General features: G+C 42.9%; 1 long non-coding RNA gene across 1 annotated transcript; it reads left to right on the top strand.

Annotated features, from left to right (window-relative positions):
* The first annotated feature begins 1,780 nt into the window (after positions 1–1,780).
* Positions 1,781–23,912, top strand: LOC137334370 (uncharacterized). Its single transcript, XR_010966130.1, has 2 exons — positions 1,781–1,852; positions 23,690–23,912. It is a non-coding gene; the product is annotated as an uncharacterized lncRNA (long non-coding RNA).
* The last annotated feature ends 1,303 nt before the right edge of the window (positions 23,913–25,215 follow it).

Here is a 25,215-nt window from a genome sequence, read left to right as displayed (position 1 = left end):
CCTGGAGGGAGCACAGGTCATTGAATTAGCACTAAGTGTTGTAGTCCTAGCTCTGATCCAGTGTAGCTCTCCACTGGGAACACCACTGTGAATTTACCCTACACTGACCGGAAGGAACCTTCCCCATGGTAGTTACCAATCCCCTAAAATAAAACATTGCCAAAATGTAATGCGTTCGTGCTATTTAATAGTCTGCCTTTGAATGTAATGTTCATTCTTTACGGTTATCGTACCTTTATAAGACGCCCCCTTGCTTTTTTTTAAGAAATGTTAACAGATCAGCCTCAAATAGTGAGAATTGGCATCCAGACTCCAAAATTATTAATCATATAATTATCCATTTTTAAAAAAATGCATGCTTTGTGTATTGATCCCTTATAAAAGGTTACGTACTCTGTGTCAAAAGAATAATTGAAATGTTTTTGGGAGCGTTACATTTTTATAAATTGGTAACCAATTGGATGGTGGAGATGCGTTGCAAGGCAGTAAATTGATTGAGCAGTTTTCATAAGAAGATGTTTCTGCATGAACCCTATCCCCTTCTCCCTGCAGGGTCTGTAGAAGTCAGTTTTCTCTTTGTTTGATTTTTGATTTGTTTATTAATCTATATCATATCTGTTTAGTCTGAGCTTTGCTAGTTTTAGGTATATTTCTCCTTCCTGCCCAACATTATGCCTTTAAAGGTATTCCACTTGTCCTCGATTGGAATGTTGTACGCCCGAATCAATTTGCTTTAATTGTTCCTTCACTTCATTTGAAATCAGCCTTTTTAAAGTTATTTACCCAGCTTCTGGTCTCTAGTTTTTCTGAATCCCAGATCCTGTCTAAATGATGAAGCTGGAATGTACCTTTTTGAAACCGATATACTTACCAATATTTTAAAAAGTAATTAAGATCATCAAGCACGTGGCATCTCTAGAAAGCAGACAAAAATGCAAACACAGGCAAATGCTCCAATGAGGAAATCTTTGAACTTGGCAAGGGAGACTGGTCTGAATGAAAACAGTAGCGTTTGGCTGCAATGTTGTCACAGAGAGGTTTTCGGGAGGGCGGGAGGGAGCAGGCAGTGCGAATATTTGCAAAGAGCAAAGGATACCCTGCTCCAAAAAAACCCAATCGAATGCCCGCGTGAGTTAGCCATTGGAGAAGTTACGGTAGGGGAACTATTTTGACTGATTTTTCTATGAGGAGGGGAGTGGGGGACGGAGGGGGGGGAGGGTCCCATTAGTTTTCTAAGCAAAATATCTTTTTTTTTAAAAAACTGTTGGGACAGATGTGACAATTGCATCATCACACACCAGTTTAAGAAACAAAAAATGCTTGCAAGACATTTTTTGAACCAGACTACAATGACCTCTTTTTTAAAATGATCTCTATTGGACATTGCCACTTTAAAAGGTCAAAAGTGTGTTTCCCCTTTAAGGGCCCCAGTCAGTAACTTCCAAATACCAATTTGAATTCAGATCTCTATTTTTGCCCACTAAATGTCAATCAGGGGCGGTGCAGGGGGCGGGGATCCTTTGGTACAACTGCTTTTCAGACTATGCTTTAATACCATAACTATGTTATGCATTTGGCAGAGAGTGTGTGAGTGTGAATAGGAGCGATTTGGACGCCTTTAGACCCTATGATGACCGCAGTACAGTGAATTGAACGCAGTGAGCATCGAGTGAGAAACTGATTCATATTTTCTACATTTATACGGAGATTCCCCCCCCCCCCCGCCCCCCGCTCTCTCACCCACCCTCCCTCCCTCCACTCTTTTTTTTTCTCTCTTGGAGCTGCGGCGTCCCTGCTTGTTGGCTGGTTTTAGTGGGATTTTTCCAGGCTGTGCAAACTTAAGGACAAATCGGTGCGTTGTTTAACTTGGTTGTGATGGTAATTCTAATTTTGCAAAAAATAAGGAAGGTGCAATTACTTTTAATCGGTGGTAGTTGCAGTGCTTGCTGTGTGTTGTTTTAAATGGGAGATGCAACTATTAAAGATGTAGCTTATACCCGCTCTCATCATAAGCTGAGTTTTTTTTGTCAGTTTTAGTGCAACAAGCCAATCAATCAGGTCGATTTTAGTCAATTTCATATTTTAGGTCATGTCAATTTCATGTTTCATTTTTTTAATGCAGCTTTATTTTGTTTAAATCTAAATCGCCAACATTTTTGTTTATATTGTGATTCAGTTGTTAATTGAATAGTTTTTGCAGAGTGCGAGTGAATTAATTTCAAGTGCACAAAGTTGAATGAAAAATTAATATTTTAATTAGATCGTCTTGTGTTAAATGTTCCTGGTTCGTTGGCAACACCAATCGTTTATGGCTGTCTTTATTAATAATAATATAATGTAATAAATCTATGCAGTCATTCACTTTGGAAGAGCTGCAAGTTATATTGTTGAATAATGCAGGTTAAACATTTTGTGTTGCAATTTCAGTCCCTAGAGCCCCGATTAACTATGATTTTGGATGTATTATTCGTAATAAGTATTAGGCATAGCATATATTAAATATATATATATTTAAAATAAATTATTCCGATTTGCTTAAACTTTTTTTATCTTAAAAAAGTTTTAAGGAGTTTTGAAAGTTTTTTCCCGGGGAACTTTTTTTTTTGTTTAAAATGTTGATTTTATATTTTTTTCCCCTGCGAAATGAATCAGTAAATCGTCCCTGACTAGACTGGACTGTTCAGATGTTTATCATTGATGTACACAGATGATTTCAGAGCTAGCATTCAGCGTGAATCTCAATGAATGTCATCTTTCAAAGTTGTAACTGGCATAATTCAGAATGGACCCTTGCTTACACAGAACTCTCGCCCTTTTTCTGTTACAGAATTCCACGGGATTTTTTTTTAAAGATGCTTAATTGCTAGTGGCGCGGGGTTTTTTTTTGTGTTTTCACTGTTCATTGGGTTAGTTGTAGATCTGAGTCAAAACGAGCCCGAGCGGGACAGGCGTCTGCACCAAACAGGGGCAGATTGATGCATTTTAAACCTTGTATTTCATTTACAAGTTGTGTTGTTTATTTGCAAACCAGTCGCGCGCGCGTGTGTTTATACATATATATATATTTATTTGCAAAGTATTCCCGAATGTTTTTTTCGTGTGTGTGTGTGTGCATTCCTTAATTGCATTACCCTTTTCATATATAGTATTAAATGTCATCTGAATTTTAGCCAGATGTTAAAAAATGGCCAGTATGCAAATTGTCAGAATATCATTCATTTTTTTAAAAAAAGTTAATTTCAGTTTAGTTGAAGTTCTGCTGGGAGTTTTTTTTTAGCAAGAGAGCAGTTGGTAAACAAGCTTGTTTGTAATGAATACACTGTAGCCTGTGCTGGTCAAAACATGTATCAAGGGAAGTCCTGGGCCACGTGCATGGATGGCCACCTTGTCTAAAACTCTTACTACACATCCCGGAGAGCTGTTCCAATGTTTTTTTTTATAACAGTTGGGAAGAGCAGTTTATAGTATCCCACTCAAACCGTGCCAACTGGCCTTTTAATTGCATGCTTTAGTAATCTGAATGCTTAATCCTATAGATACCACGCCAACGAGTATAAGTTAACGTCCCCACTGGCAAGTCATTGTATATTTCTGAGCTTCTTCCTGTGTCTTGTCACTTACATATCGGTGTAGATTGCGTGCTTCGACTCATTACGAATCTTGATAATCGTATTTAATTTTAAAACTGTAGCAGTTTGTGGTTGCAAGCTTTCAGTCAATTGCAGTGTGTGTGGTTAATAACGAAATGCATCTTTGGGTCACCCTTTCGGGGACTGTTTTGATTTCCAAGAAATGTTTGTTGTTGTTCCTGTAAAACCAAGGGACACCTCAGTGGAAAATTGCCTGTGTCTTACTCATATCCTGAACGGTGCAAACCCCCCCCTCCCAAACCTGGCCAAAAACAAACTGGCTGGAATTCCCGTGATTATTTTTTTCCCATGGCATACTTGAGATTCCAGAGGGTGCAATACAGGGAGGTGGGAGGTGTTCCTTATAATAGGCACATCCCGATTAATCGATTGTAATCAAGCCTTTCAAAAACCTCATGGACCCATGCACCTTGTGCTAAGAATCATTAGGTTTCATGGAAACATACACATCTAACATGCTTTTAAGTTTATAGTAAATGTAGGGCATTATTTCTAGATCAGAAACTGTAATGTGGATGAAGCCTTCGCTGTGTGGTAGGAATTAGTTTCAGAAGCTGCCCCATAATTTATGGGAGGATATTAATTCCCCTTTAGAATTGGAATCACATCTGTAAGAATAGTGAAAAAAATGTAAAAATCTTGAATTTTACTTTGTTTATGGTTTAGGAAAAGTTTATGAAATGACCTGGATATTTTGTTGATTAGGTGTGGTGGAAGGGCTGGAGATATATTTACCCCATTGTATTAAAATCAGCTGACATTACAAGTTAATAACCAGACAGTGAAATTTAATGTTTGTTTTCTCTGAAGAATGCAACAGTTTCCACACATTCCGGCCCCCCCCCCCCATTTAAATTTGCTTTCAGTTGACACTTAGGAGTGCTCAGCTCTGCATCATTGCCACAGCTCACTGTTAGTGTAATAAAGTCCAACTTTGGGTAGATCTCAGCACACCAATTCAGCTCTAACATTACAATGTACATCTGACTCACATCTACCAGATGAGAAGCACACCAGCCAGGGTTCTTTTTTTAAAAAAAAAGCCCATTAAAGAGTGCAGGAGTTAGGAGTACTTTAACAAATTTATATAAAACTACAGAGAAACATAATGCTTTTGAAATGAATATTTTACATTCCTGCTGCCGTGCCCAATTTTCTCATTGTTTTTTTTTGTATTTGATCACATACAGAAATGAAGGAATCTATTTAAAAGAGTAATGCAAACCTCTGAGATGTGCATTCTTCAGTGGGGCCCCAGCAGAGGGAGTAGTCATTTACAGTTGGCCTCTTATTGAACAGGGGAGAGAGTGTGTCACTTTGGTCCATGTGACCAAATGTTTGGGCATTCTGGCTAGCTTTAATTGGTGTGTCAAACAATATGTTTGCTGACTGCGCCTCTGAAGGTTTAATTTAGCGTTTGGAACGTTTTAACAAACAAATTGCCCGTTTGTTAGTTTGTTGAAATTGTGCTAGACCCTCTTCCGTTGAACAACTGTTGCACTGTTTGTGAAGCTGAAGGAACAATGATAACGTAGAATTTCTCCGTCTGTGACATGAAGAGCTCAGAGCGTCGAGTTTCCGTTAGTTATATTAGCGCAATCCGAGCGAAATCGGCCGAACCAGCCCAAAAAATGAGGGGAATTTTAAACGTAAGTGAGTTATGCCCAAAACCACTTTGGTGGGTGTTTTCCGCGATCTTTTACGTTGGTTCAAAATTCAATTCGCCCGAATCATATCAAAAAATACTTAATTTACCAAAGAAACTGACTTTGTGTACACCAATGAAACTATTAAATAGTTCAGTATAGTTTTTTTTAAAATCATTTTCAGTGATTTTAAATCAGGTTACTCACAGGAGAAGGACTGGACACCATTAATAAAAATGCTTATTTTTGCTGATAAACCCATTTTCAGCTGTGTTAATAAAACGATACCAGGTTACTACTCTTAAATACATCAAGGAATACTTTGTAACGGAAAGAAAACAGCGACTACATTCTGTTACGCTGCCCAATTGCGCCGGTTCATGGAAGATTTTACGTTTGTGATTATGCAAATTAATTTTAGCGGAAACTTGAAACCGAACCTAACCAGTGCAATTTCAAGCGCATTTTGGATGCAATTTCCCGATTGTGCCCAAAGCGGAAACTCTACCCCAGATGTTTTTCTACACTTATCATTTTAAAAGCTTTAGGGGATTAAGGCTTGGGAAATCAGGGTCAGACACTGGAGCAAGGGGCAGAGGGGAGAGAAGTGTTGTTCAGTCATGTGGAAGCTGATTCAAAACCATGTCAGAGTCGGTTGGAATAGGTTGAATAGGGTTGGCCGGTTGATTCAGGACAAGGAGAAGTGGGCTTAGAACTAGAAAAATCTATATCGTAGCTACAGTCTCCTGGCAGAACATTGGAACTTCAAACTATTCGAACCTCCCTGTTGGAGCTTAAACCCAGTGCTGAACATTCTGATGTTTCCTGAGGAAACTATAAATTAACTGACCGTTTTTTGTTATCTTGCAAAAACGACAGAAATGTCATTTTTCGAAAGGTTGTAACAGACTTACTGAGGCATCCAAGATCCTTAAGGTTGTCAACAAGATCACACATTACTTATGGATGACATTTGGCTCACCTTAATTCATCCATCCAGAACAACCCTACGCTCCTCCATTGCTGCACCTAGTTGTTTCTTAAATGATTCCAGGCTTTTTGCCTCCAAGTTCATTCCGAGTGTTGATCGCTGTCTGTGTGAAGAAGAGGCTCCTGATGTCGGCCCTAAAGTCATCTTTTATTAATTTGAACCTGGGCCCCCTTGTTCTACTCTCACAGTTTGATTTAAAGTATCACCTGGGTAACTCTTTACTAGAATGTGAGAACAATAATGAGTAGTCATGGGATGACGCTTAGAAGAGAGAAGGTGAATGGGCAGATCAGATAGAACTGCTTCATGCAAAGAGTGCTGACCGTTTGGAACCATCAGCAGTTTTAAGGGACAGTTGGAGAGGCATTTGGCAAGAAATTCCTTTGAGGGATATAGGTGGTGAACTGTTTGTTCTGTTTCTGAACTCTTGGGATGGCCAGATGGACCAAAATGGTTTTTTCCGGTCTTGTATATTCCGATGTTCCTGTGGCTTTCAATCAACCACCATCTTGGAACCTGTCACTACGGTAACAGCTTGCACATGATACCATTAACTTGTGTTTGACATGATGAAGCATCTCGTTGGACACAACAGCAGTCGTGAAGTTAAAAGGGAATGTGTTACCAGAGATTTCTGGTTTGGAAGTCAGAAATACCTGATGTAACTAAGTTGCCAAGATGACTGCAACTGAGGCAGTGATGAACTGTAAGACTCCCACTAAGTTTTTAATTGCACCATTTCTGAAGCATTTAAACAGTAGAATCTGGGCATGGGTTTTCTGCGTCTGCTAGCATACAATTTTTCACTTTAATGTATGGAAAATCGCGACTTGAAAAGTGCAGAATCTGAAAACTCAGGCTTTGAAGTCTAGAAAATATTGCCATGTTTTAACTCTTCAAAAACACTATTGAAAAAGAGGTGATTACCTGGGAGCCTGACACCATTGTGACAATCTCTCCTTTCCATGTCCTTCCTCTTACCCTTTCCCTGTCCATCTTTATTTTCTTCCAAAATTAAATATTGTCTTTGATTTTTTTTCCAATGTTTTTTGTCTTTTCTGAACGTGCAATGACTAAAACAGGACATGATGCAAATGGTCTCACTTATGCTTAATGGAGCATCATTATCATCTCTTTGGGTTCTGTGGCAGCATTACTTGCCTCCACCTTAACGCTCTGTTTGTTTTTGCCATACAATATAAACCTTAACATTAATTCACCTGAATAACTGAATCTCCTTTCTACTGTACCTTATCCAGTTATATAGAATTAGAATCATAGAAAATTTATGGCACAGAAGGAGGCCATTCGGCCCATTGTGTCCGCGCTGGTGTTTATGCACCACATGAGCCTCCTCCCAGCCCTCTTCATCCAACCCTATCAACATATCCTTCTATTCCTTTCTCCCTCATGTGTTTATCTAGCTTCCCCATAAATGCATCTATGCTATTCGCCTCAACCACTCCTTGTGGTAGTGAGTTCCACATTCTAACCTCTCTCTGGGTAAAGAAGTTTCTCCTGAATTCCCTATTGGATTTATTAGCGACTATCTTATGTGTATTGTCCCTAGTTTTGGGTTCCCCCCATAAGTAGAAACACCTTCTCTATGTCTACCCTATCAATCCCTTTCAGAAAAGAGCACCAGCCTGTTCAATCTTTCCTGATAGGTCTAACCTCTCAGTTCTGGTATCGTCCTTGTAAATCTTTTTTGCACCTTCTCTAGTGCTCTCCATTGTGTAGTTCTATTTTTAATAACACCAGTATACATTTCTTTACATTTCTAAACACCACCACCACAACAACAACAACTTGCATTTATATAGCGCCTTTAACATAGTAAAACGACCCAAGGCGCTTCACAGGAGCGTAATCAGACAAAAAAATAATCAGACTAAAAGATGGACACCGAGCTAAAGAAGGAGACATTAGGACAGGTGACCAAAAGCTTGGTTGAAGAGGTAGGTTGTAAGAAGTGTCTTTAAGGAGGAGAGAGATGCTGAGAGGTTTAGGGAAGGAATTCCAGGTCTTAGGGTCTAGACGGCTGAAGGCAGGGCCACCAGTGGTGAGGCGAAGGAAGTCAGGAATGCACAAGAGGCCAGAATTGAAGGAATGCAGATTTGTCGGAAGGTCGTATGGCTGGATAGTAAATCTCAGGGTTCAAATGTGACTTTTTGTTTCAGAACTAGAGGGGTCAGTAACAGTGTGAACCCTGGGATTTAATTGTCTGATGCCTCCTCATGCCAGTGGCGTCCCCATACTCACCTTGCCCAGCGTACTTCCCTAAAACAGCATTATTATTTTCTTCTGCTCTTAGTCTTTCAGTGAGAGAAATTTGGGCAACACTGTTACGTTGTCTTTCCCTGCCTCTCTTACTCTCTATTGTCACCAGGGCATGTAGAGACGTAATATGTCAAGCTGTGTGCCAATGCCTTACCTTATTCAACTATCTCCATTACACTCTCAAGGATTCCAATACATTTGCTTGTTTATGATCTGCTTTTATAAGCCCATATTGACTTGGATTTCTTGCCTTTACTTTCACTAGGTGTTTTTGAATCAAGGCTCATATGTTTCTACTCTTGATGTTAAAGGAAGACTTGCATTTATATAGGGCCTTTCATGACCTCTGAACGTCCCAAAGCGCTTTACAGCCAATGAAATACTTTAGAAGTGTAGTCACTGTTGCAATGTAGGAAAGTTAACAGGCCTATAATTTCCAGGATCATGTTTACAATCCCAGCATCCTGGAACAACCCTGTGTTCCATCAGATTTCAAGAACTTCTGTGGTTCTATTACTTCCTTCATTTCTTTAGTGAGTAACAAAGAACTAACATTTATATTTCACCTTACGATGTTTCACAGGATGCCTTAGAGCACTTTGAATCGAATGAATGACTTTGAAGTGCATAAAACACGGGAGCCATTTTGCACACAGCAATGACCCACAAACAGTAATGAGACAATTGACCCATTAATCTGTTTCTGATGTTGTTGGTTGAGGGAGGAATATTGGCTGAGACACCAGGAGAGCTCTCTGCTCTTCTTTAAACAGTGCCTGGGATGTTTTAACATCCACCTGAGTTAATGTCTCCTCGACACCATATCCGAGAAAGCAGAACTCCTTCAGTACTGTGCTGAAGTGTCAGCCTAGATTATGTGATCAAGTCCTCCACCAAGTATATTTAACTGCATTCTTTTTGTTAGCATGCTTTATGGAACTTCAAGTCCTCTTGTAGTTTCCCAATGACCACTACATTGCTGACTAATTTTTCTCCGTAAACTCAGATGTAAGTCTCCATCACCTTCTTGGGTATGCCGGCAGTGTTTGTTGCAGTAAAATTGATATGAAAAAAATCAGTATAAAACTCTATAATCACCTCTCTCATCTTTAAAGGGCCAGCTGTCTTTAGTGCTTTGCCTACTATGAACATACCCCACAAAAAAATCTCGTCATTTACCCTAATGTGTGTGGTGATTTTGCTTCTCAACTTGGTCATTGTCTTGGCAACTCTTACTTTTTGCTTGTAGACTCTCCATTCTCCTTCCTTCCTAGTCACCTTAGATCCTTTGAAAACATGTTTGTCTTTCCTTTTATGCTTTCTCTTGTATCGTACATCAAGTACTCCGCAATACTTGATGGTTCCTCTGAATTCAATCCAGGAGATTGTGGGGAATTGGGGGGGGGGGGTGAGGGAGGTAGGGAAGACATGTTATCCATTGGGGACAGCAGGCCTGTGTTGAATAATGGAGATGTGGGGATGGATGAACATTCACAGATTTGCTTGATAACCTTTGGGGATCAGGGAATATTTATGCAGAACTTTCCCGCGGGAGAAAAAATGGTTTGGGTAGAGTCCATGATGGGGTCCATGATCTATCATGAAGCAAGCTCAATGGGCCAAATGGCTTCTCCCGTTCCATGTTTCTTTATGTTCTTTCCCATCCTAGCCTTTTAAGGTTTTGATATCCTTTGACTTCTATCTGTTAAATAGAAATGGTAGAATAACATTAAGGTGCTCTAAAGAGAATGAGTGAACTGACTATTATTAAAGGAAAACAGAATATACAATGCTGGAAAATTCAATGCATGGATTGCAGTTTTATAAAGAAAGACTTCCATTTATATAGTGCTTTTCACAACCTTAGGACTTCTCAATGTGCTTTACAACCAATGAAGTATTTTTTGAAGTCACTGTTGTAAAGTAGTAAACACAGCAGCCAATTTGCACACAGCAAGGTCCCACAAACAGCAATGTGATAATGACCAGAAAATCTGTTTGTGATGTTGGTTGAGGGATAAATATTGGTCAGGACACCGGGGAGAACTTCCCTGCTGTTCTTCAAAATAGTGCCATGGGATCTCTTATGTCCACCTGAGTGGGCCTCGGTTTAATGTCTCACCAAAAGAGACAACTCCTCCGACAGTGCGGCACTGGGAGCGTTAGCCTAGATTTTGTGCTCTAGTCTTGAACCCACAATCCTTCTGATTCAGAGACAGTAGTGCTACTGACTGTGCCATGGCTGACATTTTTATGACCTGTCAATTCATACACCAGAGTGAATCATCTTTTGCTGCCATCTGATCAGTAGTCCATCTCTCACCTCTAGCCTCCAATCTGTTTCCACCGCAGCTTTGTCCATATGATATTTAGGAGAAACTGGGTGAACTCAAGATTGCATCCCCTGGAGACGAGGGGGGGTAAGAGGCGATTTGATCCGGGTGTTTAAAATTAAGAAGGGATTTAAACAAGGAATGATTCTTCCCTCTAATAGGGGAATCCAGAACATCATCTTAGAATTAGAGTTAAGCCAGTTAAAAGCAAACCAGGAAAATCTTCTTCACAAAGGATTGTGAGAATGTGAAACGCAGTGCCTTAGAAGGCCATAGATTGACTGTCAATTGAGATATTTTAAAGGGAATGGAGGGGAAGTAAGGATATTAAGGGATATGGAAAATGGGCAGGGAATTGAGATTAAAGAGATCTGCCAAGGATAAGAAATGGAAGAGTAGGCTCAATGGGCTGAAGAGCCTATCTTCCTAATGTATCACTGCTCCTGGAGTCGGTCGTTGATCCTTTGATCTTTCCTCTCTTTGCCGACATAACAACAGTGACTTCACTTCAAAGAATTCATTGCTCATGAAGTCCTTTGGGGTGTTCTTAGAAAGGCATTATATAAACACAAATTTGGAATTTCTCCCTTATTAAGCTCCAAATGTGTTCTTCATCCTCCCTTGCATTCTCACTATATCAAAATCAAGTCTCATTACCATGTTTCCTACTCTATTGCAGGACTTCAAAAGTGTGGTGCATATTGTTCTCTTCCTCCAACAATCTACAGGCTTTTAAAACTTATGCCTGTGTCACCATTGTCTTCTTTGCTCCTCTGATGGGTGATGTACCCTCACCCCAATGCTCGCCAACCAACATTGGTTCCCAGCAGCCCGGCAATGCTTTGATTTTAAAATTCGCGCCCTTGTTTTCAAATCCCTCCATGGCCTCGCCCCTCCTTATCTCTGGAACCTCCTCCAGCCCTACAACCTTCCGAGATCTCTGTGCAGCTCCAATCCTGGTCTCTTGCACATCCCCGATTTTAATCGCTCCACCGTTGGCGGCCATGCCTTCAGTTGCCTAGGTCCTAAGCTCTGGAATTCCCTCCCTAAACCTCTCCCCCTCTCTACCTCTTTCTCCTTTTAAGATGCTCCTTAAAACCTACCTCTTTGACCAAGCGTTTAGTCACCTGTCCTAATATCTCCTTGTGTGTCTCAGTGTCAAATTTTGTTTGATAATCGCTCCTTTGAAGTGCCTTGGGACATTTTGCTACTTTAGAAGGGCCAAGTCCTGCACCATGGACCTTGGCCCTTCAAATTTTAGAAAGATATTTATTGTCAACCTCCCTGATCTGACCTAAAGGTCCACTCCACTGATCTCACAAATGGGCTTGTGAGCACTGCTGTGTTGTCACTGGAGTGGAACTTCATGGTGTCTCAAAAAGCAGAGTGCTGAACATAGGAACAAAAGTAGACCATTCAGCCCCTCGAGCTTGTTCCGCCATTTAATTAGTTCATGGCTGGTCTGTATCTCAACTCCACCTTACCCGCCAAAGAGTCTGTTTCCAGACTAATTAGCATTTTAATCCACAAAACACAATAAAACGGGTCAACTAAGAGGAAGTGTACATATAGCTCCATTATGGTGCTCAGGATCGTGTGACAAATCAGTAGAACACTTCCTTTTTTTGAAACAAAAGGTCAGCTTCTTCATTCTGGGGACATTCTGGTATTTTCAGTCTTCACTTCTCTGCCTCCACCCCGACCCTCACTGTTAAAAATTTAATGTCATTGGATAAAGTCTTTTAAGTGAGAAATGTAAGGCATGTGGTGGTCATCGTAGGAGATGTGGTAGTCATGACGTGCTCCCCAAGTGAGCAATCTATCCCTTCAGAAATGTACATTTTCTTTGTTATCTCTCATTTTCTATCTTCCTGTCCTGAAGACAGCGACCCCTTACTGGGCTACAGCTCCTTGGACATTAGACTTCCTCCGTTACCTCCCCAAATGCACATTCTTTTCAGGTGTGAGTACAGACCATTAGTGTCGCCAGGCTGTTCAACATGGGACCGAGGAGGAAATCACAGCCAAACCTAATCATGGAGGCCAATTACAGAGCCACAAATGAATTTTTAACGAGTACTTTTGTAGACCAACAAAATCGGTCACAACAACTTTTAAATCTTATTTTATTTGTGCTGGTATTTCTCCATTACCGTGTTTATATCCTTTAAAAAAGGAGTGGGTTGATGAGATATGCGACATTATTTGACTTTCGTGGATCCAAAGAGAATTGTGGGGGAGACCAAAACTAGGGGCTATAAATATAAGATAGTTACTAAGAAATCCAATGGGGAATTCAGGAGAAACTACTTTACCCAGAGAGTGGTGAGAATGTGGAACTTGTTACCACACGGAGTAGTCGAGCCGAATAGAATAGATGCATTTAAGGGGAAGCTAGATAAACGCATGAGGGAGAAAAGTATAGAAGGGAATGCTGATAGGGTTCGATGAAGAGGGGTGGGAGGAGGCTCGTGTGGAGCATAAACACCGGCACGGACTGGTCCGAAAGGCCTGTTTCTGTGCTGCACATTCTATGTAAGTTCCTGAAGTGATGTAACCTGCATTCAATCCACCTTTGACTGCTCTGGTTTATATAACAAGTGTATGTTTAATTTTGATAGATCCAGTCTTCGGCAGAGGGAGCGGGGAGGGTGGTAAATTTCCTCAGTGTGTAAGAAAACTCTTGCTGATACAGGATTGACATAAAGTGCCCAGAGGACATTTTCCGCCAGAGGTGGCTGAGGGATATGGGCCATATTTTCAAATCACAATGCAACATACGATGAAAGAAGTTGTCTAAGTATTCATCAGGTTAAGGGGATCTTAGTGTTGCAAATTTTTGACGTCTACCAGTGTCAAGCATTCCTGGATCAAATATGCCAGTGGTTAAAGATCTCTCTACTGTACCCCAACGAAATGGTTTAACCTCAAACTCTAAGGAACACCAATTCACATTCCCCACAGAAGTCAGTCTTGTGGCCTCTCTGAATGATGCTGTCATTGAATTATGGCCAGTTTTTGCACCTACTGGAAATTCAGTAGAAGCTACCTTCACTCATCTTGTTTAAAAGCCAGGAGAGAAAGAGGAGACTTACATCCCATCAATCTGGACTGGATTATAACCCAGATCCCAGAGGTGAAAGGATAATGTTGTAACCAATTGTGCCACCCAGTGGTCTCCTTTCCCTTTTCATTTCAATACATGTTGTACCACAGACCATGCGGTTCCCATAGCGACGCGTGTCCTGGTGAATGGAGCAATTGAAAAATAACGGGAAGCTGCTAAATTAATCATCTCAGTGCAGAGCAGTTTTATCCATTGACCAGTGTTCTACTTAAAACTAATGTTGCATATAGAGGAGGGGGGTTCGACCGTTACAAGTCTTGGGCTCTGTATAGGTTTAGGGATTAAGTCACTGACTCCCTGAAGAATGATGTAATGTGATATATTCCTATACTTCCTTATCACAGCATTACTGGGTGTGAGGGGACAACAAGTATGATTCCAAGTTTGAGCGGGGGGGGTGAGTTATCAAAAAAGCTACAGTTTGGACAGAACACCATTAATGCTGGGTTTCGTTGAAGTCTATAAAATATTAGGTGCGGTAAATCCTGAATATATTACTTTAAAATATGGCAGGGTCGCTGGAGCAGAGGTCGTAAATATAAACTAGCAATGAGAAGTAAATTTCAGTCAGATACCAGAAGGAATCTCTTCACGCAAAGAGTCAGAAATGTCTGGGATATTTCTTGACAGAAGAGTCACTGACTTTTAAGGCATACAAAAACACAGCTGGGCAAGGTAGAATAACAGAGGGCTCAAGCTTTGCTAGGCCCAAAGGCCTTTTCTTGTAACTGAATTCTCTATCATCTTGTGTGAAAATCCAATTGGGTAGCTTGGATTTGTTTTATTAGCTGCTTGCCTGGATGACGACAGTCGCTGTGCTTCGAAGTAATTCACTGTACGCAAATAGGGTCGCCAACTCTGGTTGGACGTATTCTGGGAGATTTCGCCATGTGACCGCCAACCGCCTCCATCCCCCACACCTCCGCCATTGGTCGCCCGACGCGTCCATCGTTGTGGCGCACTGACTTCCCGCGCCAATTGGAAAAGCGACCAGACTCTTTGTTACCTGATTGGATGATTCTTGGCTGTCAGTCAAACAAGCCTTTCCCCTCCCTCCAGCTCCAATATTTGTATAACTAATAAACAAAAGTATTCAACGAAAATGAAAAAAATCCACACAATTTATGTAACGCTGCCATGATTTTTCTCCAGGATTGCTCGCAGTAGTGTCCTGGAGATTAACCTTCAAATTCCTGGAGACTCCAAGACAACCCTGGAGGGTTGGCAACCCTATACGTGAAGCGCTTTAGAATTATAGAAGCATCATAGAAAGGTTACAGCATGGAAGGAGGCCATTCAGCCCGTTGAGTCCGTGCCGGCTCTCTGCAAGAGCAATCCAGCTAGTCCCACTCCCCCGCCCTATCCCCGTAGCCCTGCAAATTTTTTCCTTTCAAGTACTTATCCAGTTCCCTTTTTGAAAGCCATGATTGACTCTGCCTCCACCACCTTCTCGGGCAGTGCATTCCAGATCCTAACCACTCGCTGTGTAAAAAAGTTTTTCCTCATGTCACCTTTGGTTCTTTTGCCAATCACCTTAAATCACCTTTGAGATAGAACCATAGAATGTCACTTCACAGAAACAGGCCACTTGCCCCATCAGGTCTGCATTAGTGTTTTTCTCCACATGGGCCAATGAAGCTAATCCAAAATTCCTGCTCACTCCCCATAACCTTTAATATTCCTCATTTCAAGCAATGTTCTAAGTCTCTGTTTTAACGATGGCTCCTGGCAGAGAATTCCACATTTTAACCACCTGTGTAAAAAAAAAATTAACCTCCCCTTTATTCTTTTTGTGATTACCTTGAATTTGTGCCCTCCTGTATCCATCTTACCGACCAGTGGAAGCAATCTGTCACACTTGATCTTTTCACAACCCTTCGTATAGTTGAAGGCAACTTATCAGGTCATCCCTTAATCTTCTTAGCGCTAGTGAAAAAAGCCCTAAACGTTCACGTTTCGGTGTCAGCTGTGGCTCGGTTGGTGGCACTCTTGCCTTTGAGTCAGAAGGTTGTGGGCTCAAACCCCACTCCAGAGACTTGAGCACATAATCTAGGCTGACACACTCAGTGCAGTATTGAGGGAGTGCTGGACTGTCGGATGGGATGTTAAACACCCTTTCAGGTGGATGTAAAAGCTCCCATGGCATAGCTTGAAGAAGAGCAGGTGAATTCTCCCTGGTTTCCTGGCCAATACTTACCCCTCAACTAACATCACTAGAACAGATTACCTGGTCATGAATCTCATTGCTGTTTGTGGGACCTTGCTGTGCACAAATTGGCTCTTGCGTTAACCTATATTACAAAAGTGACCATACTTCATTGGCTGTTGTGAAAGTCTCTATTTAAATGCAAGATGTCCTCCTAAGTATATCTTTGTATCTATAACTTTTCATTCCTGGAAACATCCAAGTCAATCTGCACTATTATTTTTATATCCTTCCTATAAGAAGAAAAGAACTTGCATTTATATAGTGCCTCTCACGACCCCAGGATGTCCCAAAGTGCTTTACAGCCAATGAAGTACTTTTGAAGTGTAGTCATGTAAAAATGCAGGTGCAGCAAGCAGTTAGGAAGGCAAATGGCATGTTGGCCTTCATTGCAAGAGGATTTGAGTACAGGAGCAAGGATGTCTTACTGCAGTTATACAGGGTCTTGGTGAGACCACACCTGGAGTATTGTGTGCAGTTTTGGTCTCCTTACCTAAGAAAGGATATATACATGCCATAGAGGGAGTGCCTGGGATGGCAGGATTATCATATGAGGAGAGATTGGGTCGACTCGGCCTGTATTCACTCAAGTTTAGAAGAATGAGAGGGGATCTCATTGAAACATATAAAATTCTGACAGGGCTAGACAGACTGGATGCAGGGAGGATGTTTCCCCTGTCTGGGGGGTCCAGAACGAGGGGTCACAGTCTCAGGATACGGGGTAGGACACTTAGGACTGAGATGAGGAGAAATTTCTTCACTTAGAGGGTGGTGAACCTGTGGAATTCTCTACCACAGAAGGCTGTGGAGGCCAAGTCACTGAATATATTAAAGAAGGAGCTAGATAGATTTCTAGACAGAAAAGGCATCAAGGGGTATGGGGAGAGAACGGGACTATGGTATTGAGATAGAGGATCAGCCATGATCTTATCGAATGGCGGAGCAGGCTCGAAGGGCCGAATGGCCTACTCCTGCTCCTATTTTCTATGTTTCTATGTTTTGGTCACTGTTGTAATGTAGGAAACGCGGCAGCCAATTTGCACACAGCAAGATCCCACAAAGCAATGAGAAAAATGACCAGATCATCTGTTTTGCATCGAAAATACAGCACAGAAACAGGCCATTTGGCCCAACTGGTCTATGCCGGCGTTTATGCTCCACTGCTTCATCTAACCCTATCAGCATACCCTTCTATTCCTTTCTCCCTCATGTGCTTATCTAGCTTCCCCTTAAATGCATCTATGCTGTTCGCCTCAACTATTCCTTGTGGTAGCGAGTTCCACATTCTTACCACTCTTTGGGTAAAGAAGTTTCTCCTGAATTCCCTATTGGATTTATTAGTGATTATTTCATATTTTTGACCTCTAGATTTGAACACCCCCACAAGTGGAAACATCTTCTCTACATCTACCCTATCGAACCGTATTATTATCTTAAAGACCTCTATCAGCTCAACCCTCAGCCTTCTCCTTTCTAGAGAAAAGAGTCCCCGCCTGTTTAGTCTGTCCTGATAAGGATATTCTCTCAGTTCTGGTATCGTCCCTGTGAATCTTTTTTGCACCCTCTCCAATGCCTATATAATCCCTTCAATAATATGGAGACTAGAACTGCACAATACTCCAAGTTTCTATACAATTTAACATAACTTCTTTGCTCCTCAAATCTATCCCTTTAGAAATGAACCCCAGTGCTTGATTTGCCTTTTTAATGGCCTTTTTAACCCGTGTCGCTACTTTTAGTGATTTGTGAATCTGTACCCCTAGATCCCTCTGCTCCTCTATTCCATTTAGACTCTCATTATCCAAGTAGTACATGGCCTCCTTATTCTTCCTACCAAAATGCACCACCTCACACTTAACTATATCGAAATTAATTTGCCAATTACACGCCCATTCTGCAATTTTATTAATATCCTCTTGCATTTTGACACATTCTGCTTTTATATTAACTACAGCCCCCAATTTCATGTCACCTGCAAATTTTGAAATTATACTTGCGATTCCCAAATCCAAATCGTTAATATAAATTGTTTTAGGCGTTGTTCAAGGGATGAATATTGGCCCAGGGCACCTCTGCTGCGATACAGTGTGATGGGATTTTTAATGTCAGCCTGAGAGGGCCTCGGTTTAACGTCCCAGCCAAAAAGATGGCGCCTCTGACAGTGCAGCACTCCCTCAGTAACTGCACTGGGAGTGTCAGCCTAGGTTTTGTGCTTGAGTCTCGCGCAGTGGGACTTGAACCCACAACCTTCGTGACTTAGAGATGCAAGTGGCTACCGACTGAGCCACAGCATTCCCTTCCTTTGAAGGCCGTCTGCAAGTTTTTATGGGGCCCGACTGGCTGAAACACCCTGACATTCAAGTCCCTTTCCTTAAGAGCAACTGGAAGTTTCCAATAAATCTTGCTTTTAAACAAAACCGTTTTTGTTAGGCATTTGCATTTCCACTGTGGTAACTGATCCAAAACCTGGTGAAGTATAAAGTGATGAATTGTTTTTAAGGAGCCAACTGTTTGGAGAGTTCTGCCTGAAATTAATATCTTCGTGCTTTTTGTTTGTATTTCCATCGAGTTTGATCTCACTTTTTACACAAGTAACCAGAATTGAGTGGCAGGGTCTTGCCTTTGGATATGGGTGGGTTTTAAGAACATTAATTTATTTTTACAGTGCTAAGAATCCCACACAATGCCTCGATTGTAAAATTCTCATCTTTGTTTTCAAGTCCCTCCGTGGCTTCGCCCCTCCCTATCTCAGTAACCTCCTCCAGCCCTACAACCCTCTGAGATCTCGGTGCTCCTCCAATTCTGGCCTCCTGCGCACCCCTGATTATCATCGCTGCACCACTGGCGGCCGTGCCTTCAGCTGCTTGGGCCCTAAGCTCTGGAATTCCCTCCCTAAAGCTCTCTACCTCTCTCTCCTCCTTTAAGACGCTCCTTAAAACTTACCTCTTTGACCAGGCTTTTGGTCACCTGTCCCAATATCTCCTTATGTGGCTTGATGTCAGATTTTGTTTGGTAACGCTCCTGTGAAGCGCCTTGGGACATTTTATTATGTTAAATGCGCTATATAAATGCAAGTTGTTGTTGAATCCTGCACAAATCATTCTGTTGGCAAATGTAATGTGTGGCTAACTCCCCAGGCATGACTCCCTCACCATTCAGGTTGACATTAAAGGCCTCATGTAAACTATTCAAAGAAGAGCAGTGGAGTTCTCCTAGTGACCTGGGCCACATTTCTCCTTCACCCATCATCTCCGAAAACAGATTAACTGGTTATTTATCTCATTGCTGTCTGTGGACTATTGGTGTGTGCAAAATGTCTGCCACATTTACCAACACAACAGCGGCCACTGCACTTCAAAGTAATTCATTTCATGTCACGCACTTAGAGACAATTTGGAAAATCTGCCCAGGAATGCTTCTGCTCAAAACCTCCCCACCTGATGTAACTCAGAATTGAAACACATCTACCCCTCCTCTGCGGCCCTTAACAATGGCACCAACATCCTTCAGTCTGATTTCCATCGTCACCAGTGTCTTGTACACCCATTGGTCCAATGACAAAAGGCAAGCCATCTGCATTGGACAACCTACCAGTATAATGTCAAAGACTAGTATCCTTCCCTCCATCATAAGGTCAGAAATGGGGATGTTCACTGATGATTGCACAGTGTTCAGTTCCATTCTCAACCTCTCAAATAATGAAGCAGTCCGAGCCCTCATGCAACAAGACCTGGACAACATCCAGGCTTGGGCTCATAAGTGGCAAGTAACATTCGCGCCAGACAAGTGCCAGGCAATGACCATCTCCAACAAGAGAGAGTCTAACCACCTCCCCTTGACATTCAACGGCATTACCATCGCTGAATACCCCACCATCAACATACTGGGGGTCACCATTGACCAGAAACTTAACTGGACCAGCCAAATAAATACTGTGGCTACAAGAGCAGGTCAGAGGCTGGGTATTCTGCGGTGAGTGACTCACCTCCTGAGTCCCCAAAGCCTTTCCATCATCTACAAGGCACAAGTCAGGAGTGTAATGGAATACTCTCCACTTGCCTGGATGAGTGCAGCTCCAACAACACTCAAGAAGCTCGACACCATCCAGGACAACGCAGTCCGCTTGATTGGCACCCCATCCACCACCCTAAACATTCACTCCCTTCACCACCGGCGCACAGTGGCTGCAGTGTGTACCAGCCACAGAATGCACTGCAGCAACTCGCCAAGGCTTCTTCGACAGCACCTCCCAAACCCGCGACCTCTACCACCTAGAAGGACAAGAGCAGCAGGTACATGGGAACAACACCACCTGCACGTTCCCCTCCAAGTCACACACCATCCCGACTTGGAAATATATCGGCGTTCCTTCATCGTCGTTGGGTCAAAATCCTGGAACTCCCTTCCTAACAGCACTGTGGGAGAACCTTCACCACACGGACTGCAGCGGTTCAAGAAGGCGGCTCACCACCACCTTCTCAAGGGCAATTAGGGATGGGCGATAAATGCTGGCCTTGCCAGCGACGCCCACATCCCGTGAACGAATAAAAAAAAAAATCCCAATCGTGCTGTAAAATCAACAACAGTTACTTAATTCTTCTGTGTCCTATTCTATTTACAAACTGATCTAGCATTTTTATAGAGCTTCATTGTGTTCCTCCAGATTGTCTCAGAGTGCTCGACATGAAGTGAATTCCTTTGAAGTGCAGTGGCCGCTGTTGTGTGGGTAAATGTGGCAGCCATTTTGCACGCACCAATAGTCTACGGACAGCAATGAGATACATGACCATGTAATCTCTTTTAGGTGGTGTTGGGTGAAGAAGGAATGTGGCCCAGGACACTAGGAGAACTTCATTGCTCTTCTTTGAATAGTATCACGTGATCTTTAATGTCAAACTGAACAGTCAAATGGGGCCTTTGTTTTAGTGTCTCATCTGAAAGAAGGGGAAAATATAATGATGCTATCCTAAGAGCAGAACATTATTACTACAAATTCTGAAAATTGGGCTGGGGATTCTAAGGGGACTTCTAAAAGTAGCATCTTAGATATAACACATTTTCCAGTTTTGACTTTGGGTTATGTTGACTAAATCATTTGACTAATGTGGCAATTTACCAAATATTCATGCATTTCTAGACTCCAATTCGCTGGTCAGGCTTCATTAACGTTTAGTAAAGTTCTTTGAGATTGAAGAACTAATTCCAACAGTCGTCACGGAGAGCAGAAAGAAGGGGACCAGATGGTGCGTAGATTAAGCATCTTCCTTTTGCCTCTCTTTTTTTTTACTAGGGTTCAAATCCAGCTCAGTCTCCTCTGGTTGTGAGGGTTCTAAGTGATTTAATCCTTCTTTGTAGAGATCATGGGTGACACCTGGGGTCGGAGTCTGCCATGGCTGCTATTGCAAAGAACCCTCGATGGAATTAAACCAAACCTATGGGAGGGAAAGGAGGGTTGGGGGGAAAAATGGCACCTTGGACAGTGCAGCACTCCGAGTCAGATGGGTGTTTTTTAAACTGTTTGAAGTCCATTCTGCCAATTTATGATATCACCCAAACTTAGGGATAAGATTCCTGCCTTGTAACCTCTCCTGAGTATCCATCCTTCCCTCTCTATAACTGTAAACATATGTTCCTGTTTTCTGTTGGATAAGCCTGCAATTCTGCAACTTGAATTATGATGTGATTATACCTTGATCTCCCTTGTCACTAATATCTTGATTACCCCTTCACCTGTCCTGCCAGCCCTGCTGCTTTCAGCACACCAGCTGCATTGGGCTATAAGAGTATTTTAAAGATAAAAAGTAAATTCTCGAACCAGTTACAAAGAGTAAGGTGGCAGTGAGTCTTGGTAACTTTGTGATCTTGCGTAACAGGCTCCACAGAGGGAATTTGTCGCCTCTAGACTGGACTATTCCAATGCTCCCCTAGCCGGCCTCCCCATCCTCCACCCTCCGTTACATGAGCTCATCCAAACCTCTGCTGCCCGTATCCTAACTCGCACCAAGTCCCGTTCACCCATCGCCCCCTGTGCTCGTTGACCTACATTGGCTCCCAGTCCGGCAACACCTTGATTTTAAAATTCTCATCCTTGTTTTCAAATCCCTCCATGGCCTCGCCCTTCCCTATCTCTGGAACCTCCTCTGGCCCTACAACTCTCTGAGATCCCTGCGCTCCCCCAATACTGGCCTCTTGCGCATCCCCAATTTTCACCGCTCCATCATTGGCAGCTGTGCCTTTAGCGAACTAAGCTCCATGCTCTGGAATTCCCTCCCCTAAACCTCTCCGCTTCTCTCTCCTCTTAAGACGCTCCTTAAAACCTACCTCTTCGACCAAGCTTTTGGTCACCTGTCCTAATATCTCCTTAGGTGGCTCAGTGTCAAATTTTTTTAATAATGCCCCTGTGAAGCACCTTGGGACGTTTTACTAAGTTAAAGTCACTATATAAATGCAAGTTGTTGTTGTGGTATGTACAGCGTAGGGCAGTTGACAGATGTGATTGGACATCACTGTGTTGTTTGTGCTTACTGTAGGGTTATACTGACTGCCAGAGTTTCTGAGAAGGGATAGGGATTGTGCGTGCGTGTGCGTGCGTGTGCGTGTGCGTGCGTGTGCGTGTGCGTGTGCGTGTGCGTGTGCGTGTGCGTGTGCGCGTGTGTGTTTGTTAGAGGGAGAGAGGCCTCCCTATCATTTGGATCTAGTCCAGCATGTACTTAAACATTTTACAGTTACCACACAATGATTGTTGAGGAAAGCAAGCTGCATAAAAAGGACATCCCAATCAATGTAGTGCTAATTGACGACTCTGTGCTCGGTTAGCTGATCGTAACTGGGACAGCAGTTAGGGTGATACGGTTGGCCCTTGTACTTGGGTCAGAAAATATCAATTGGGACGCCCATTCCTGACAGCTGTTCGGTGGATCTAGAGTGTGTTTGGATGTCGGGTGAGGACCCGATCAGGTTTGGCAGTGATGCCTTACACGACCAAATAGCCCTTGACATTCAGTGCATTGGGTCACGCAGGAGGATTGCTCACTTGGATGAGGTACCTGAAGGCGACTGGTGCCTGTGGAACTGTACCCCGGCAGAATAGATGGAGAATGGAGTAGAGTAAAGCAGAAATAGAACTATTGACAAACTTGAAATGAAGATGTTTAAAACATTTTTAATGGTAGCATTTTAGTTATGGACATCTGGTTCACACATTCGTAGAATCATAGAATCTTACAGCACAGAAGGAGGCCATTCAGCCCATCGTGCCTGTGCCGGCTCTTTGAAAGAGCTATCCAAATAGTCCCACTCCTCCTGCTCTTTCCCCATAGCCCTGCAAGTTTTTTCCCCTTCAAGTATTTATCCAATTCCCTTTTGAAAGTTACTATTGAATCTGCTTCTTGTAGCAGTCTGAACTGGCTTCATTAAAAATTTTCAACTTATTTCTTCCTGGATTATGTGACTCAAGGACGCAATCAAGGCCGACACTTATCAATGCATCTCAGAGGGAGTTCTGCGCTGTCGGAGGTGCCCTCTTTCGGATGAGACGTTAAACCGAGGCCTCGTCTGCCCTCTCAGGAGAATGTTAAGGAACCCATGGCACTATTTCGAAGAAGAGCAGGGGAGTTCTCCCAGTGTCCTGAACAATATTCATCCCTCAACCGACATCAATAAAACAGATTTTCTGGTTATTCCTCTCATTGCTGTTTGTGGGACCTTGCTGTGTGCAAATTGGCTGCCGCGTTTCCTACATTACAATAGTCACTGCACTTCAAAAGAAATTCATTGGCTGTAAAATGCTGTGGAATGTCCTGAGGACATGATTTGGTGGTATAATAAATGCAAGTCCTTTCCTCTTTCTTCCTTTCCTTTGTTTACAAACACACACTGTGATGACATTAATTCCATCAAAACGCATCAGCAGCAAGGCCTCTGGCTTTTAGTTTTCATGGAGAAAGATGGAATCGTGAAATGTAATTCCCAAAACACTGGCAAAACGCCCATGTAATAAAAAATAGAAATCATCTTGTTCAATCATTTTAAACCAGTGGCTGTGATCATCACCTCACTTGCATGTAATGCGTGGTCTGCTCCTGCCTTTAAAACGTTATCCAGGCTGCTCCCCTGGTTACTGTAGGCCCTGAGTGAGAAGCCGCTCCCTTGGTTACTGTAGGCCCTGAGTGAGAAGCCGCTCCCTTGGTTACTGTAGGCCCTGAGTGAGAAGCCGCTCCCCTGGTTACTGTAGGCCCCGAGTGAGAAGCTGCTCCCTTGGTTACTGTAGGCCCTGAGTGAGAAGCCGCTCCCCTGGTTACTGTAGGCCCCGAGTGAGAAGCTGCTCCCTTGGTTACTGTAGGCCCTGAGTGAGAGGCCACTCGCAGGCTGCTCCCCTGGTTACTGTAGGCCCCGAGTGAGAAGCTGCTCCCCTGGTTACTGTAGGCCCTGAGTGAGAAGCCGCTCCCCTGGTTACTGTAGGCCCCGAGTGAGAAGCCGCTCCCCTGGTTACTGTAGGCCCTGAGTGAGAGGCCACTCGCAGGCTGCTCCCCTGGTTACTGTAGGCCCCGAGTGAGAAGCCACTCCCCTGGTTACTGTAGGCCCCGAGTGAGAAGCCGCTCCCCTGGTCACTGTCGGCCCCGAATGAGCAGCTGTTCCCCCGGTTACTGTATCCCTGAGTGAGAAGCTGCCCCCCTGGTCACTGTATCCCTGAGTGAGAAGCTGCTCCCCTGATTACTGTAGGCCCCGAGTGAGAAGCTGCTCCCCTGATTACTGTATCCCTGAGTGAGAAGCTGCTCCCCTGGTCACTGTATCCCCGAGTGAGAAGCTGCTCCCCTGGTCACTGTATCCCTGAGTGAGAAGCTGCTCCCCTGGTCACTGTATCCCTGAGTGAGAAGCTGCTCCCCTGGTCACTGTATCCCTGAGTGAGAAGCTGCTCCCCTGGTCACTGTATCCCTGAGTGAGAGGCCGCTCGCTGGCTTCTCCAGTTATTAATGTCGGAAT

This window comes from Heptranchias perlo, chromosome 17 (genome assembly GCF_035084215.1).
Source record: "Heptranchias perlo isolate sHepPer1 chromosome 17, sHepPer1.hap1, whole genome shotgun sequence".
NCBI lineage: Eukaryota > Metazoa > Chordata > Chondrichthyes > Hexanchiformes > Hexanchidae > Heptranchias > Heptranchias perlo.
The sequence above is the reverse complement of the archived record's forward strand: the minus strand, read 5'-3'. Positions and strand labels throughout refer to the sequence as shown.